The 16,889-nt window shown below is 42.3% G+C and overlaps 1 long non-coding RNA gene across 12 annotated transcripts in view; it reads left to right on the forward strand.

Annotated features, from left to right (window-relative positions):
• Positions 1 to 16,889, forward strand: part of LOC147916530 (uncharacterized) — a 69,132-nt gene that overhangs the window by 27,823 nt on the left and 24,420 nt on the right. For 8 of the 12 annotated variants that reach the window (XR_015552648.1, XR_015552645.1, XR_015552647.1 and 5 more), the window contains one exon: positions 3,166 to 4,153. This is a non-coding gene — a long non-coding RNA (uncharacterized LOC147916530). The remainder of the gene's footprint in view (positions 1 to 3,165; positions 4,154 to 16,889) is intronic. The other 4 variants (XR_015552649.1, XR_015552654.1, XR_015552653.1 and 1 more) reach the window with 2 other exon arrangements.

The raw sequence follows: 16,889 nt of genomic DNA on the forward strand, positions 1-16,889 counted from the left end.
CTGCAGTGGCTACCCGTTATGCTTGGAATGAAATTCAAAGTTATTTCCGTGAAGGCCCTGCGTGACCGGGCCCTGACTTGGCCCTTGATGCCCGTCTTGTCTTACCTACTGCTCTGCCCGCTCACCACACTCCTTCCATACTGGCCTCCTTGCTGTTCCTTGAAGACATAACTCTGGATTCCATATCAGCGTTTTTAAATATGCCGTTCCCTCAGCCTGGAATGCTTTTCTTCGGATATCTGTGTGGCTTATTCCTCCTTAGTCCAGGATTCTACCTAATATCGATTATCAGGGAGGCCTTCCCTAATAACCGCTCTCACTCTCTTGTTATCCTGCTTGATTTTTTTTCTTGGGCTCTTACTTGACATTTTATTAGTTACATATTTATTTGTTTTTATCTGTCTCTTCTGGTTAGAATGTAAGATCCACGGGGGTCAAGACTTAGTCTGTTTTACTCGATGATTTTGACCAGTGCTGGACGGTGCCTGTACACTGTAGATGATCAGTCAGTGTTGGTTGTTGAACAAACGCCTGAGACATAAATACCTACTTTGTTCTGCTTAAACTTCAGATAGTTGTTGTTCGCTCTTGCTGGCATCCTGGGCCAGTCGTTGAGCGTAAGCGAAGCTCACACAGCCACTTTGTGCAGAGGCCTTTTTGGACGGTAGAATTAGGTCTCGCTCAGGTCTAAACAGATTTCTTTATTAGGGAAATTCTTCAGACAAACTCAAATGTATATGCTTGAATTTTCAGATATCTTAATTAACAGACAGAAAGAACCAATTTCCTTATGCACAGAAATCCTATCTGTGTCCCATTTTTCTTCCTGGTCAGCTGAAAATAGGAACTAGAATGTGCGATCACATGTGTGACTAGATAGTGGTTTCTTAGCCTCATGCTGCTAAGTGGGTGATTTATTCTGGGTTCCAAATAACTGACTTGTCATTTTTTAATGTTAAAAAATGGTTTATTTTTAAAGACATGGTAAAATATATTTTAGGAAATTGCTCATAATGTCTGTGACATAAAAAATGGAGTAAGACCTGCTCATGCTAAGCCCAGTCAAGCAGTATAGAGAGGTTCTAAATGATTTCCAGTCCCTCGTCCACAGGTACTAATTATTAATAGTTTTTCATGCTTCCTTCCAGAAAGGAAATTATGCATACACCAGCAGAAAGAAGTATTTCTATTTTTTATTTACACAAAGGGATCATACTTTACACATTATTCCTCACTTGCTTTTGTAATTCTACAGAGTGACCTGGTGATCTTTCCATTATCAGCTAATAGAGATCTTCCTCCTTGTGTCATGGGCTACATGGTATTCCATAGTCTAGATAGGTCATATTTTATTTAATGAGAACTATAATACTGAAAGCACTTGCTGTTACCATTTTTAGCTATAATAAACACCCTATACTATATATCTTGGTTGACTTTTGCAAGTGTGACTGTTAGCTAAATTTCTTGCAATGAGTTGCTAGGTCAAAGAGTACATATACTAAATTTTGGAAGATATTTTCAAATTGCCTTCAAAATGTTGCATAAATTTACCCTTCTACCAACAGTGTCAGCCCTGGTCATTGTTAAACTTTTAATATTTTTGCCAATCTTGTGGGTGGAACTAACATCTTGTTTTGGTTTGCATTTCTTTAATTATGAATTATGAATTATTTCTATGCTTATTTACCATTTGTTTTTATTTCTCTATGAACTATCTCTTTATATCCTTTGCTTATTTTTTATTAGATTACTTGTCTTAATCTTGATTCATATAACTTCTGTATATGTTAATGAAATTATTTCTTTCGCATATGTATTACAAATATTTTCTCTCTCTTGAATATAATTTTTTTATTGAATAATTTTTTATGTAGTCATATGACTTCTGAATTGTGTCTTGCTTAGAAAGGCCTTTCCCGTTCTAAGATTTTGAATGCATTTATTGGTTTTTTTTCTTTTAGAACACACATGGTTCCATTCTTTAAGTGTTTAAATCTTAGATCTTTCTGGAATTTAATTGCTACAAATCAGAGAGGGATCTGGCTTTATTTTCTTCTTAATTGGTTATGTCATTACCTCAAATCTTTTACTGAATAATCTATTCTTTTTGATCACTTATTTGAAATACTCATTCGTCAAATGGGTTTACATTGGTTTTTGAATTCTCTCTTCCATTCTCTTGATTTGTCTGCTTCTTCTTCCATCCCAAACGAATTACCATAGCTTCTTACCATGTCTGATTATCAGGGCGAGCTTGTCCTTTCTCATTTTATTTTTCAGAATATTCCTGGCTTTTGGTATATGTTCTTTTTTCCAGTTGGACTTTAATTAATCTGTAGAGAGAGGAGGCTAAAGAAACCTGTGCTTGTTCCCACCTGTGTTTTTTCACACATAAGCGTAACAACTACATGTGTTTATTTCAACTGGCTACTAGACCATTGAGAATATAACTGGTTTGTATGCTCAGAATGACAGGTGGTGGAAATCTGGTTTCCCTAAACATGGCCCCAAACAAGAAATAACAGAATTCTCAGATGGAATTCTAGAGGCAGGGATGTCTGTGTGTAGGCTGTCAAAAATCTTGTGATTTCTATTTCTATGTGATAAAACCAACCAATAAATGAGAATAATGAGGGATCCATTAAAAATATTTAAGAATAATCCTTAATTTATTGACTAGACATTTTCCTGCCTTCCTCCCCAACTCTTAAAGTTCACTTGGTGTGATCAGATATCATTTTTAATTTTGTATGCTTTTTATTTGACATTTTCCAATCTTTTTTGGACTCTTCTACTATACTGGCACGAAACTTAGAACAGTCTCCCTGGGAATCTGATGCCCTTTCAGTTCACTTCTTAAATGTTCTTAAATATTGACAGCCATGAGTTCAACTCCTAAAATCCTCTCTTTCCCTGCGGATTCTATATTAGATTTGATTTCTTTTCTTATTTGCTCTTCCCGTTATAGAGGAGGTGACGGCTAACATGTTGCCCTAAATGCTTAGGCTCTAATCCACCCCTTTTTAATATAAGTTGATGTTTTAGCAGCTGGCTGCTCAGCCCAGAGAGATTTCAGAATCAGTGCACATTTTTTGGAACTCTTATTGGAACTCTTAATCTTAGCAATGTTCTAAGGTATGTATCATTATTCTCTTTTAACAGAGAGTAGACAAGCTAAGAGAAGATGAGGGGAGAGGAAAAAAAATAGTTCTATTCATTATGCACTGATCATGTGCTGAGAGTTGCTGCACACTTTACTCTAGGAGGTGAGGAACCACGCGTGCTGTGCTCACCGGTCCATCCTCAGGGTCTAGCATGCTGCCTGGGACACGATGTGGGCTGACCATGATTTGTCGAGATCTTGAACACACATCCCTGCTGCAAGGCTGCATAGAAATGGCTGGTGAATGGGGCTGTTCTCCCTGCCCTGGGGAGTGTGTTTGTGGAGCAGCCCTGTTTGTGTCTGTGCAAAAGAAAAGCTTGACTAAACCTGCATTGCTTTCCTTTGTTTTATCCTACCCCTCTATTCTCAGTGACTTTGGGAAGGCCTAGCAGAATTTTTATTTTCCTACAATCAGTTTTTCACCTTGCAGGTTTGGTCCCTCTTGTGAAGGCTAGGGGAGAAGCGTCAGGGGCAGCACCTGGAAAACTGCTTATTCTAGAAGGGATGCATCTGGAATGTCTCCCTGTGTCAAGTGTTGTTACTGTAGTTGCTTGGACACTGCAAAGCATTATTCTTTTGGAGGCAGTGTTTGGGTTAAATTACAGACCTACTCCCACGGATAACAGTTCTATGAGAGGAAAATGTGTTTCATATCTTAAAATTTCAATTTTTACTTTTGAGACAAACTCGGGCTGGTTTTTATTTGGCATTTAATGCTGTTTGTTTTATCCACAACACTCCTTCCCATTAGCAGAATTAATCAAGGGTTGATTACACCTCCTCTACAAAGCCACTCAGCTTTTCAGTTGTTCTGTCTTCATTGTTTCGCATGCCTGTGACACAGCTCATGATCAATCACTCACTTGAAACGTTTTGAACAACAGGTCTGCTGCCTTTCTGACCCTGGAAAGCCTGCAGAAGGCCACCATCCTTTCAGCATGCAGGAAGAGGTCCATCACAGTAGCCTCAGGGTCTCCTAACTCTGAGGTAATTTTTCAAAGAAATGTGTTTTAAAATTCAAGAGCAGTTATATGCCTTTTCTTCTGAGTTGCTGAGCAATTTAATGTCTTTTTAATGGGAGAAGCCATTTGCGTTGTCCTGAAGTGTTATAGCCTTTAAACCAATCACAAGGTTGCACCAGGCTCCATTTGCTCCCAGATTCCATGGGCTATAGTAACAGTGAAGGAGAAGTCATACTCATTTCTCAAACCCTGTTGGCTGTTTCTGTTGCTACTAATGTGAAGATTTGGTTTTTAATTTGTTGTTGGTTTCTGCAAAGCACAAATTGTATTATTGGTTTTAAATGATGATAGATGCTATTATTTTAGGTATATGAGAAAACAAAACAAGATTGTGGTGTGACAATCCAATTTTAAATTGTTTGATTAATTTATTTTAGCGGCATATAGCAGAGACTATTCTTTATTATGCTGGAATAAGCCAATTTACTGTAAATCAGTCTAACAAATGAAATGCCTGGAGGTACCTTATAAACTACAGTACTGTTTTTATTTAGTAAATATAAATGAATCAAATGCAAATTCTTGAGACAGCTTAAAAATGTTTCTAGCAACATATGTATATAAATCACTGACCCAACTTTCATAGTTGATTATATTCGGCTAAGATTTTGTTTGTTTACATCTTCTTATTTCTGACAAAAATCTGAAATTGCCAACCATTCTGAGTTATAGCTTTCCTTTCATTTGGTTGGTAAGGAAGGTTCTCCATGCTTCATTCTCACTGGCCATACTATAGTCTGAATGTTTGCTCCCCACCCCCATTCATTTGTTGAAACCTAATCCCCAGTGTGATGCTATTTGGGGGGGGGGGGGTGCTTTGGGAGGTGATTAGGGGAAGAGGGCAGAGCCCTCATGAATGGGTTAGTACTCTTATAAAAGAGGCCCCAGAGAGCCCCTTCCTGCTCCTTCCTCCGTATGAGGGCACAGCAAAGACGGTCATCTGAGAACCAGGAAGCGGGCTCTCACCAGACACCAAATCTGCGGGTGCCCTGATCTCAGACTTCCCAGCCTCCAGAATGGTGAGAAATAAATTTCTGTTGTTTATAAACCCCCCAGTCTATGGTGTTCTGTTATAGCAGCCTGAGCAGACTGAGACAGCCAGAAGATAGCTTAAATGAAATGGCGGTAAAGCTTTTATAAAAGTCTGAGATGACAGTGGATGATTATGCAGCCAGTGCAACAAGAATTAATATTAGAGGACTTTCCGTAGATTCTACTGAGTAAGAAAAGCAAGATGTAGAAACGCATGTGGGGAGGATTGTTGTGTGTACGTAGAGGGGTGTCATGTGTGTGTACCTACATAGCTCCATATTTAGAGACATAGAGATCTATAGTTATAGATGGAAATGCACTGGGTTTCCCAGGGGTGAGGTGGGTGGGAATAGAGCCAATAAAAAAATTAAAAGAAAGTAAATACTCCCCTAAAATGCAGGTTTTGTGTTTGTTAAAATGGGCATGTTCATACCTGTTTTTTTTTTTTTTGAGAAGATAGAAATAAGGTGTAGTGGAAACCCTTCTTCATTTATAGAGCAGTAAGTAAATTAGATTTCTCTATACTTAATAACTTAAATATTGAATATTAAATAAGGGAAACTAGAAATATGGTTGATTTATTTGAAAAAAGATGGAATAATCAACTGCCCTTAATTATTGGTAAGCAAAAGCCTCGAGGTGGGGGTGACTGTTCCTTATAGGGCTTGTCTTTCCTTTACTCGACAAGCAATTCTTTAGGCCAGGCCGACAAGCAATTCTTTAGGCCAGGCCCTATGTTAGGTGCTGGGCAGGCTACATAGAAGTAAGCGCAAACTTCAAGGAACCTGTAGTATAGTGGGGGAGACCAGCAAGCAATTAATTTATAGCATGTTTGCCAAGTGGAAAAGGGGAAGGAGGGAAAGCTCTCCAGGCAGAGAACAGTGTTCACACAGCCTCAGATGTGAGAAGGAGCATGGCACGGGCGGGGACTGTGGAACGGAGTGTGCTTGAGCGCTGCAGGGGAGGAGGGCTAGCTGGGTGGAGGAGGGCTGGGGAACATCGGGAGACAAATCAAGGTGAGTTTGGGTGAGGTTGTGTCGTGGCTTTGGGCCTGCTGTGAAGAGCTCCGGCTTGTACTGCAAGGGATGGGAGCTCCGGAAGGTGTTTGCGTGGAGGTGACCTGATTGGGTTTTTCTGGAAAGGCATCTCCAGCTGCAGGTGGAGGGTGCAGTGGAGGAGTAAGAGATGCGAGGCAGTGAAACCATTCAGGAGTCTTTTGCCAAAGACAAACAGGAGAAAATGGGGGTGTAGTCAGGAGAGGAAGGAGATGCTTGGGACGTAATGTAAAAGTAGGCTTGACAGAAGATGGTGATTGTTGTGAGAGGTTGGGCAGGAAAGTCAGGGGTCAAATATGCCTCCAGAGTTTCTCAGAATAAAGTTGGTGTGATAACAAATTCTCCCCCATTAACTTGATGAGAAGGCAGAGGGCTTAGATTTAGAACATGCTTATAAACAGACCCACTCTAAACACAAAACTAATTTTTGCTGAGTGTTTATTATATATCAGGCAAAACATATTACGTGCACTTTCTCTTTACTAACATTCATTCAGTGAATATATATTGAGTGCCAACTATGTGCCTGATCATGTTTTAGATACTATTATTATTATTTCCATCTTATAAATGAGGAAACTGCAGCTTGAAGTGGTTAAGGAAGTTGCCCATGGTGTCACAGCTAATAGATGGACGAGTCAGGGCTAGAATCCAGGTTAGTTCAACTCTCAAATGCTTGTCAACAGCCATGCTGTGTTGCCTTTTTGACATTATCTGGAGTGAGTGGGCCCATATTTCCCTGCAAAGCTGGAGACGCAGCCTACCCAGTTCCACATCTACTCCAGTGCCTCCGCATGTCTCTAAATAACATGATTTCCTTGATAACTTTTCATTTTTCCAAGCTATTGATTTCTCTCCATGAAAGACAGGGTATCATTCTTCCCTCTCCCTGCCCCGCTACACTGCACACATGCACCCTTTGATCTCCCTCATTCCCAATACAGTGATGACCTGATTTTGGTTTAATATATTCACTATTCTCATGACGGTATTCCCTAATCACAGCAGAGCCATGTATAAGAGGATGGTCGCTTTTCTTTTACTACACCATTTTAATATTTGTTGTCTTTTGCTTATTTGCTTCATCTTCTAGGTGCCTGTTATGAATGCAGCTGTCTAAAGTGCTTCTAAATGTGTTCATTCCCACCCGGGTTTCTCTCTTGTTCCTGCACAGATGTCGCCTGCACTGTTCTTGCCTGTACCTGTCTGAATCCACTCCTTCTCTGCCTGGTACACCTGTAATCACCTGGGACCTTCCTTCACGATCATCACGAGGCGCCCTTTACCTCTTCTTTGTGTTGTATAGCCTGTTTCTGATTTTTCTTGTCTTTCCTATTTAATTCTCATAGAACGTAACTTTTTTGAAATTTTTTCATGTTTGAAAATATATTTATTTTTTCCTTCCTTTTTAAATGGTAGTTTGGCTTGGTCATGAATTCTAGGTTGAAAATAATTTTCCTTCATATTTTTAAAAGGATTTCAGCATTGTCGTCTAGCTTCAGTATTGAGGGCAAGCCACTATGAATCCCATTTTTCCTTTCTGGTAGCTTGAGGGATGTTCTCTTTGTCCCCAGTGATCTGAAATTTCCTGATACTTTTTGTTTTGTTTTGTTTTTCTTGTTTGTTTGTTTTGGTGAGGAGTAGGGTGATTCTTCTCTTTGATTCCTTCCTCTCCTCCTTCTCCCTTCCTCCTGCATCTTTTAGTTTACAAGTGTGGTGTAATAAGAAATACATTCGGTCTTTTTGCCTGGTTTCTGGAACAAAGCTCCTCAAACCCTCGGACTTCCCGAGTGATAGGAGTGTCACTTGTCATTCATAAGGAGCCCCTTTGGAGCAAATCTGAGCTTTAATGAGGTGACTTAGGGTGGTGCCAGAAAGACCAAGTGATTAGAGGGTTGGAACTTTCAGCCCCACCCACCAACCTCAGGGAAGGGAAAGTGGTGGGGGAGACTGCAGATTAAGCTCTATAAAAACTCTTGAACAAGATTTGATGGAGCTTCTGGGTTGGTGAACACATCCACATGCTGGGAGGGTGGCACACCACCGTTCCATGGGGACAGAAGCTTCTGCTCTAGGGATCCTTTCAGACCTCACCCTATGTGTCTCTTCATCTGGCTATTCTTCTGTATCCCTTATAATATCCTTATAATAAGCTGGTAAATATAAGCAAATGTTTCTCTGAGTTCTTTGAGCCACTTTGGCAGCTTAATTGAACCTAACAAGGGGGTTGTGGGAACCTCTAATTTATAGCCACTTGATAGAAGCACAGATGGCAACCTAGATTTGTGATTGGAGTCTGAAGTGGGGAGGGTAGTCCTGTAGGACTGAGTCCTTAACCTGTGGGATCTGTGCTATCTCCAGGCAGATGGTGTCAGAACTGAGTTAAACTGGACACCCAGTCAGTGTCCATTGAGAACTGGACAATTGCTTGGTGGTATTAGAAAAACACACATTAGAAGAAGCCTTCCTTAGATGTTTACTGATCTGTGACTTTGTGCTCAATTTTTTTTTTTTTTTTGCTGAGGAAGATTGTCCCTGAGCTAACACCATGCCAGTCTTCCTCTATTTTGTATGTGGGATGCTGCCACAGCATGGCTTGATGAACGGTGTAGAGGTCCACACCCAGGATCCGAACCTGCAAACCCTGGGCCGCAGAAGCAGAGCACACGAACTTAACCACCACAACACTGGGCTGGCCCTCTGTGCTCAATTTTAAAAGGGAACTAAAAAGCTAATTGAAAATATAAAAACATGAGTACAGCTTGTCGACTGAGAGCTCCCTTGCAGGTTGCTCTGACTAGGCCTTTTGAATGGGGAGCCTCTAATGTTTATATCCTCTAGGACTGGTGAGAGTCTATGGAGAAGAATCTTCAGTCTCTTTCTTGGAAGGTGAAGCCTGGTTAACGGCATTCTGCGAGCCCAGTCTGCTGGGGATCTCTATTTTTAGTAAGATGTCCCTTAAGGTCAGCTGTTCTCAGTGACATCAGTCCAGAATTGAGGTACTTCTATCTTACAATCTTTAAAGAAAAGACCTACAGTCTTTTGCTGGTGCAAAGTGTTGCTAGTCTCCTGGCTATTCAGAGTGGGTTGGGGATCTGAGACCTACTACACTTTCAGATAATTTCCCTTTTTAAAGCCCTTCTCCCTTTACCCACATTTTCAGAGGTACCTGACACTGCCAGTTTCTGAGTCTTTTGGGGATCCAGGGTTTATTGTTGCCAGCTCAGCATTCAATTTTCTAATGTCTGCTGTATATCTTTTCCTTCCGCTTCATACTTTCCAAAAATTTGTTTTTATTTCATCTCATGTTCTCCATGTTTTTGCGGGTTTGTGCCTTTCAACATTCCCTGTACTATTTTAGTGAATTTGATAGGTAGTGAAAGTAGGTATGTGTATTCAGTTTCCATCTTTCCCCAGAAGTCTAGAAAATGCCAGGATACTCTTGAGTCTTTTGTGATATAGCTGTGCTTTTGATTTCATTTATTAAAACTAGTTTCCCTAGTGGCATCTTTTATGGAGATGAAGAACAGCTAGCCAAAATACTCTCATTAAATGGACTGAAACAGCCATGTTTTTTTTTGTTTCTGCCATCAGGTGGCTCTATGATTTGAGTCAAACCCCTTAAACTCTGCTCCTTAGTCTATGTCTCTATAAAATAGAAATAGTACCTTATGCTCACAGGTTATTATCAGGATAAATCAGATAAGCTAGCAGTGTTTTGTGAAAGGGTTTTAACGTGCTCCATAAATGCAAGCTAATCTATATGCGAAGACACTTTAGTGTTCTTCAGAGTATAAACAGTATCAATTCATAAACCCTTTTCTCCACAGATTCTTTGTTTTTCCATTGCCTGATTATTTTTGTTGCTTTTCCCTGAAACTTCTGTCCCTTTTCTAAGAGCAGCCAACTGCTGTCCCCCATGCCAAGAGGAGGGAAATGATTGTACTCAGCTCTTCCGTGTCAGACTTCTGCCAACACCTCCTGTGGCATTTCTTCACTAAGACAAAAACAATGAGGGAATAAATTCATCTTCAGTTCACTCTGTCTTCTCTGTTTCTTCTGCCTTTGAGGATTCCATCTGGTTACCCTCGATGAGGGGTTTTTCCCTTGTGCCATCACCAAAGTTGCAAACCAAATGACAGTGCCTGTCAGCAGCTTATCCCAGCTGCCAAACTGTGGAATACACTTGCTCTACTAAGTGAAGAAAAAAATACTGACAAAAGAGGCCTGGATTCAGTGACCTAAGCCAAAAATAGTTACAGGCAGAAAAAAAAAAATCTATCATTTGTGATTCCCTGCTGGCAGCAAAGAACTCCAAAATAGCTGTTCTTCTCCTGAACTTTCTCTGAAAGATTAATTATCTTGTGATTCTATAGCATCAGTTCCTGAAATACATGTGCCAGAGATACAATTCTTGTGCACCTTTTCTAAGAAGTTTCTCTTGAGGCTGTGGATGGTTGGAAGCTATACTTTTTGCAATACAAGAAAATAAGATGGATTTTGATTTCTGGACTTGCAGTAGTTGGGACCAGCCCAGCCCTCCAACTTTAAACAACTAGAAATTTGGACAAAATATATGGAACAACATTTCTTTAAACATTGGATAATAGGCATCCCAGAACTCAGATCCCTGAGAAGGGAAACAGATAAGTTGCGTCCTAAAATCACTTTGGTTTTCTGCCAGAGTGACAGGGATGGGGATCCCAGGAGGAGCAAAATTATCCCCCTGATTTCAGGAGATAGAGATCACCGTGTGTACAAGAGATGAGGCAGCTGGAATTTGTAGGACAGAGTACAGGAGAGAAGAGAGCTATGCAGAGAAGAGCTCCAGAAATCTGCATATGAGTCCCTTGGGGCTGATGCTGAATACAAACCCAGAGATTTATAGGGTAGAAACCAGTGAGGCCAGGGAAAGATAATTGGGTAGTTATTAGCTGAAAATTCCCATAGCTCACACAGGACTGGGAGATGTTAAAATTCTGACCAGCTAGAGTGGAGAGTCCTCATGTAACACCTGGGACATTTCCATAAAGACTCTAGAACAATCATACTTGAGAAGCATGGCAAAACTAGCCCTAACATAAAGGCTACTCTAGACTTTTCATAACAGCTGAAAAAGGGGCCTTGAAAAGATCAACCTTATTGGCGAGTTAATTAACTGCCTGGCAGAACAATGTCCAAGGCTATTTAAAAGCTGAAACAAAATCTAGCATTTGAGAATGTAACATTAACAATGGTCAATATCCAATAAGAGGTACTAAAGCAGTATGGCACTTTAAAACAGCTATTATTATGCTTAAAGATATAATGGAAAACATGAAAATAATGATGAGTCATAAACTAGAAAAAAGAACCAAAAGACAAAAATCAGTAAACATTGAGATATGTGAATAAAGTCTGTCCAAACTGAAAGAGAGAAAAAAGGCTGAAAAACATCAACAGACTCTCAACAACCTTTGGAAAATACCAATTTATTTGGAGTCCCAGAGAAGGGGATAGAGGGCAAGAAAATACTTGAAGAGGGCCGGCCACGTGGCTTAGCGGTTAAGTGCGTGTGCTCCGCTACTGGAGGCCCAGGTTCGGATCCCGGACACACACCGACGCACCGCTTCTCCGTCCATGCTGAGGCCACGTCCCACATGCAGCAACTAGAAGGATGTGCAACTATGACATACAACTATCTACTGGGGCTTTGGGGAAAAATAAAAGGAGGAGGATTGGCGATAGATGTTAGCTCAGAGCTGGTGTTCCTCAGCAAAAAGAGGAGGATTAGCACGGATGTTAGCTCAGGGCTGATCTTCCTCACCAAAAAAAAAAAAAAAAAAAAAATACTTGAAGAAATAGTGGCTGGAAAATGTTCAAATTTGATGAAAATCATAAAACCCCAGTCCCAAGACGTTCAATGAACTCCAAGCAGGTTAGACACAAAGAAGACCACATGGATACATCATAGTCAAAGTGCTAAAATTAAGGTTCACTCGGGCAGGGCAAGACTTTCACCAGTCGGCTCAGTTTGGGGTGCTGGATGAGTCAGCTGGGAGAGGCCCCACCAGGCGGCACATGCCCTGGGCTGGCAAGCTGGGCGAGGCCACTGCCTGTGCTCCAAGCTAGGGAGGCGGTGCTGTTGGCTGGACTCCGCATTCAAGAGGATCCCCGGGTGGAGTCCCTGATTGGGCAGGGCTGTGGGCTGGGCCCCCTGATGGGACAGGGCTGTAGGCCGGGCTCCCCAGTTGGGCAGCACTGTAGGCTCGGCTCCGTGGCTGCCTCTGTTCTGTGGCCATGCTTCCTGGACCCGTGGGGCCAGAAGCTATGCTCAACAGTTGGGCAGTGCTGTGAATCTGCTTTCCTACACAGCAGGGTGGTAGAATGGGCTCCACAGCGGGTACAGCCTGTGGACGGGGCACCCAAATCTGGCAGAACTGCCTGTCAACCTAAATAAAGAGATAAACTAAGGCAAGCTCAAACTGCCAGAAACTGAATTTATTCGGGAATAGCAGAGGTATTGCAATTCAGGAAATGTAAACTGTAGCAAGCTATAGGCGAGTCTGTTAAGGGTTTGGGGGTTGTATTATGGGTGAGGAATGCAAAGAACGGGGGAAGTCCAGCCACAGTCTAAGCAGTAAGTTCAATGGTTTGAAGAGGGGGAGAGATTTCTTGGTCTATATTCACTGATCAGGAGATAAGCGCCGGTTTTCCGTAAGTCAGGTGTTTACCGGAAATCAGCCTATGGGCAGAGCCGCTGGAGGAGATTACTGCTCTGGGAGCACTGCAAGCAGGAGTGCGGTCACCAAGAGCTGAGCACGGACTGGCGTAAATGCTGCCCTTCTCTGTCTCTATCTGATCCCCGTGGTTGAGCCTGGCAGATTACCCCAGTGGGCCCTGTGAGGTGAGACCCGAGTGGGCCTCCTGGGAAGTGTCCTGCAGCGCTGGGGGAGCTGGATGTCCAGCTTGGGCTCTCTTTGCCCACTGGAGAAACCGTGAACCCCTGGGGCCCTCTGGGCGTTACTGTGCGGGCCTGAGGGAGGGGCGACGTGGTCAGAGTGCAGCGTCTCTTCTTACCCTTCTAATGTGGTCCTTCTCTGTCCCTGTGGTCCAGGACGGTGTTTCAGCCTCACCCTCCAGGATCTGGGATTTTCACAATGGTGTTTTGTCTATGGATGATTGGTGGTTGGTCTTGTGATGGGAACTGAAGTCAGGAACAACCTATGGCAGGAACTCGACGATGTCGTCTAAAGTTGTAAAGGAAAAAAACCACAGGCTGAGAAAAAATATTTGCAAAACTTATATCTGATAAAAGAATTGTATCCAGAATACAGAGAGAACTTTTACCCCTCAATAATAAGATGAACAACTCAATTTTTAAAAACATGGGCTAAGATCTGAATAGACGCTTCATCAAAGAACATGTACAAATGCAAATAAGCATATGAAAAGAGGCTCAACATCATTAGCCATCAGGGGAATACAGTGAGATGCCACTACACACCTAGTAGAATGACTGAAATTAAAAAGACACTAATAACAGGAGTTGGTGAGGCTGAGGAACAACTGGTGCCTTGTGCAGCAGCGCTGTGGGTGCAAAATGGGGCAGCCAGTTTAGAAGACGGTTTGGCAGTTTCTTATAACTTTAAAAATACACTAAACATACCACCCAGCAATCCTACTCCTATGTATTTATCCAAGAGTAAAAGAACCAAAAAGAAGCAAAAACAACAAAAAAACACACAAAGATTTGTACCCAAATGTTGAGAGGAACATTATTTATAATGGCCCATTACTAGAAACAATCCAAATGTCCAACAATTGGTGAATGGATAACCAAATTATGATACGTCTATACAACGAAATATTACTCAACAATAATATGGAGCAGAACACTGTGTGCCAGTAATTGACGCCAGGGTAGGACTCCAACTACATGGAGGATAGCAAAGATCATCACAGTGCCAGCCACGAGGAATGGAAGTCCAAATACTTCTTTCCACTGCATCTTGGTATCAGAGTTGCCAAGGAAAACACAACACCCTCAAGCACTGGATGGAGCAAAGCTTTCACTCTCATGAAGAAGAGATAGAGCAATATCAGCTCCAATAGTGTGTGTCAGTCTCTCAGGGCTGCGGGTGCCCCTGGCAGCTGACGCAGGGAAATTGGCCTACGTGCACCCCCTTGTACTGCAGCAGAGGGACCCCGATCCCTCCCAGTTGGACTCTGAAATACTGAAAGCTGGGGCCGTGCCTGAGGGCCATTGACATACATGCCTAAGCAAAAGCAGGGAAAGGTAGTCCCACACGAGGTGGTAAGCCTGGCACAGGCTGTGTGGGCTCCGTATCTCTTGGTAAGGAAGTTTTCCAGGCCCAAGGCCCACTATGTGGCTGAGCAGGGGTCGAAAGACTGCATGTATGAGACTGCTTTCCCTGACAAATAAAAAGGAAATGAAGTACTGATTCATGTAGCAGCATGCATGAATATCAAAAACTCAGGGAAATAAGCCAAGACACAAAAGACTATACTCTGCATGATTCCATTTATAGGAAATTATAGAAAAGGCAAAATATAGTGACAGAAGCAGATCAGTGGTTGCCAAGGACCGGCGACTAGGGGAGGAGACTGACTGCAAAGGAACTTGAGGGAACATTTTGGGGTGATGAATATGTTCTGTATCTATATGTGATAGTTTTACAAGACTACATATTTTTCAAAACTGTACGCTTACACTGGGGATATGGCAGTTAGTAAAATAGGTAACGGTCTTGCCCTCATGAAGCTTATATTCTCCTCTCTCTGCACATAACCACGCGTGGCCTTAAACTGGTGGAGAAGTTTAATAATTTATGCTGATCATTGGCCAAAAAATACTTGTTAGGAGGCTTCATCTGGGCTGTAAGATCTGTGTCCACAGCTGCTGCTCCAAATCCAATGGAAATGCCTGTGGTTGCTGCCGCAGTGTAATAGCTTGCTAGGGCAAAATGCCATAGACTGGGTGGCTGAAACAACAGAAATGTATTTTCTCACAGTTCTGGAGGCTGGAAGTCCAAGATCAAGGTGTTTTCAGGTTTGGTTTCTTCTGAGACCTCTCTCCTTGGCTTGCAGATGGTCACCTTCTTGCTGTGTCCTCACATGGTCTTCCTCTGTGTGCATGTACCTGTGGTGCCTCTGTGTGTCCAAATTTCCTTTTCTTATAAGACACCAGATTAAGTCCCATCCATATGATCTCATTGTAACCTAATTATGTCTTTAAAGGCCTTATTCCCAAATACAGTCCCATTCTTGGAGGCTCAACATATAAATTTTGGAGGGACACAATTTAGCTTGTAACACATAATTTTATGCTCTTTCAGGGCCCTCTGCCATGCATCTGCTGAGCATCCAAAGCACTACTTCTTAAGTTCTTGAGAAATGAATCACAAAAGTGCTTTTTGGAAAAATCTCGTGTACTTTACGTTATTTAGAACATTGCAAGGGCAATAAACAGGGATTACAAAGAAGCACCAGTCTCTGTTCTCAAAGCCCAACTTGGAGAGTCCCCTTGTGTAGTCTCATGGGCTCCCTACTGGGGGATTCCACGTGATATTTTCCTCTGTGCCTTCTTGAAGCAAGAGATATGCACAGCAGGTAATCTCTGAGGGTTCATCCTGGCTTGCACCTGTTACCCTTTTACTATGAGTAACATTTAGTATCTTAAAAGTGTGGGTTTTGGGTAGTACTAAAAGGAGTGTGGGACGCCTAATCTTGGGTGTCTAGCCTAACATCCAACCAGTTATGGTTCCTGGGGGTATCTGCTCTTCAAATAGGCTGTGAGCTTCTTGAGGGCGCTGGCTGCTCCTCTTATGTTTTTGTTAGCTTTTGTAGTACCAAGCTTAGTACTATGACTGTAGTAGAGACTAAGCAGCTATCTGTTTAGTAAATATTTCACAGATGGAGTTAAGAGACTCTCAAAGGCATGAGCTCATTGTCCAGAATCCCCATTATCACGTAGTCCTCTGAGGGTCTGGAGGTGGAAGAGGAGGAGAAGCTGCAGAGGCAGTTGAAGGCGGATATGTGAGCAGACCTGGCTCAGACTGCTTCTAGAGGGGCTTGAGAGTCATCACATTGGCACTGCAGACTGGGCTGGCCAGTGGGAGATTACGTGAGGGTCTTGAGATTCACCGTACCTTCACAGTGGACTCTTGAGATCCACCCGTTGACTGGGGGTCGACTGAATGAGTCTGTGTGAGGAGCTTCCCAGAGGTTCAGCAGATGGGTAGCAGCTTTTGGTTCATCTCTTGAAAACCATCTACATTGGTACTTCAGGCTGGGACAGTTGGTGGCAATTTTCCTGAGTTTTGCATCCAACTCTTCCAACTTTGGTAAAGCTCTGCTTCCCACGCTAAGACCTGTTGTGGACTCCAAGGAGAGGGTACGGCCTTCCCGCTGAAGTCTGGTTGGTACCTGAGGTCACACAGCTGAGCAGAGTTAGGAAGTGCGCCAGCCGGAAGAAAACTCAGATCTCTAAGTAAATTTCTTATTTTACAAATGAGGAAATAGGGTTCAAGTAATTTAGTGACTTATAAAGGAGAGAAGTAGAATTGCATTAAGAATCTGGTTTCAATCCAATGCTCCTCCGTTTTCATCACA

This window comes from Ceratotherium simum, chromosome 7, assembly GCF_057802395.1.
Source record: "Ceratotherium simum simum isolate JZ-2026a chromosome 7, ASM5780239v1, whole genome shotgun sequence".
Lineage (NCBI taxonomy): Eukaryota > Metazoa > Chordata > Mammalia > Perissodactyla > Rhinocerotidae > Ceratotherium > Ceratotherium simum.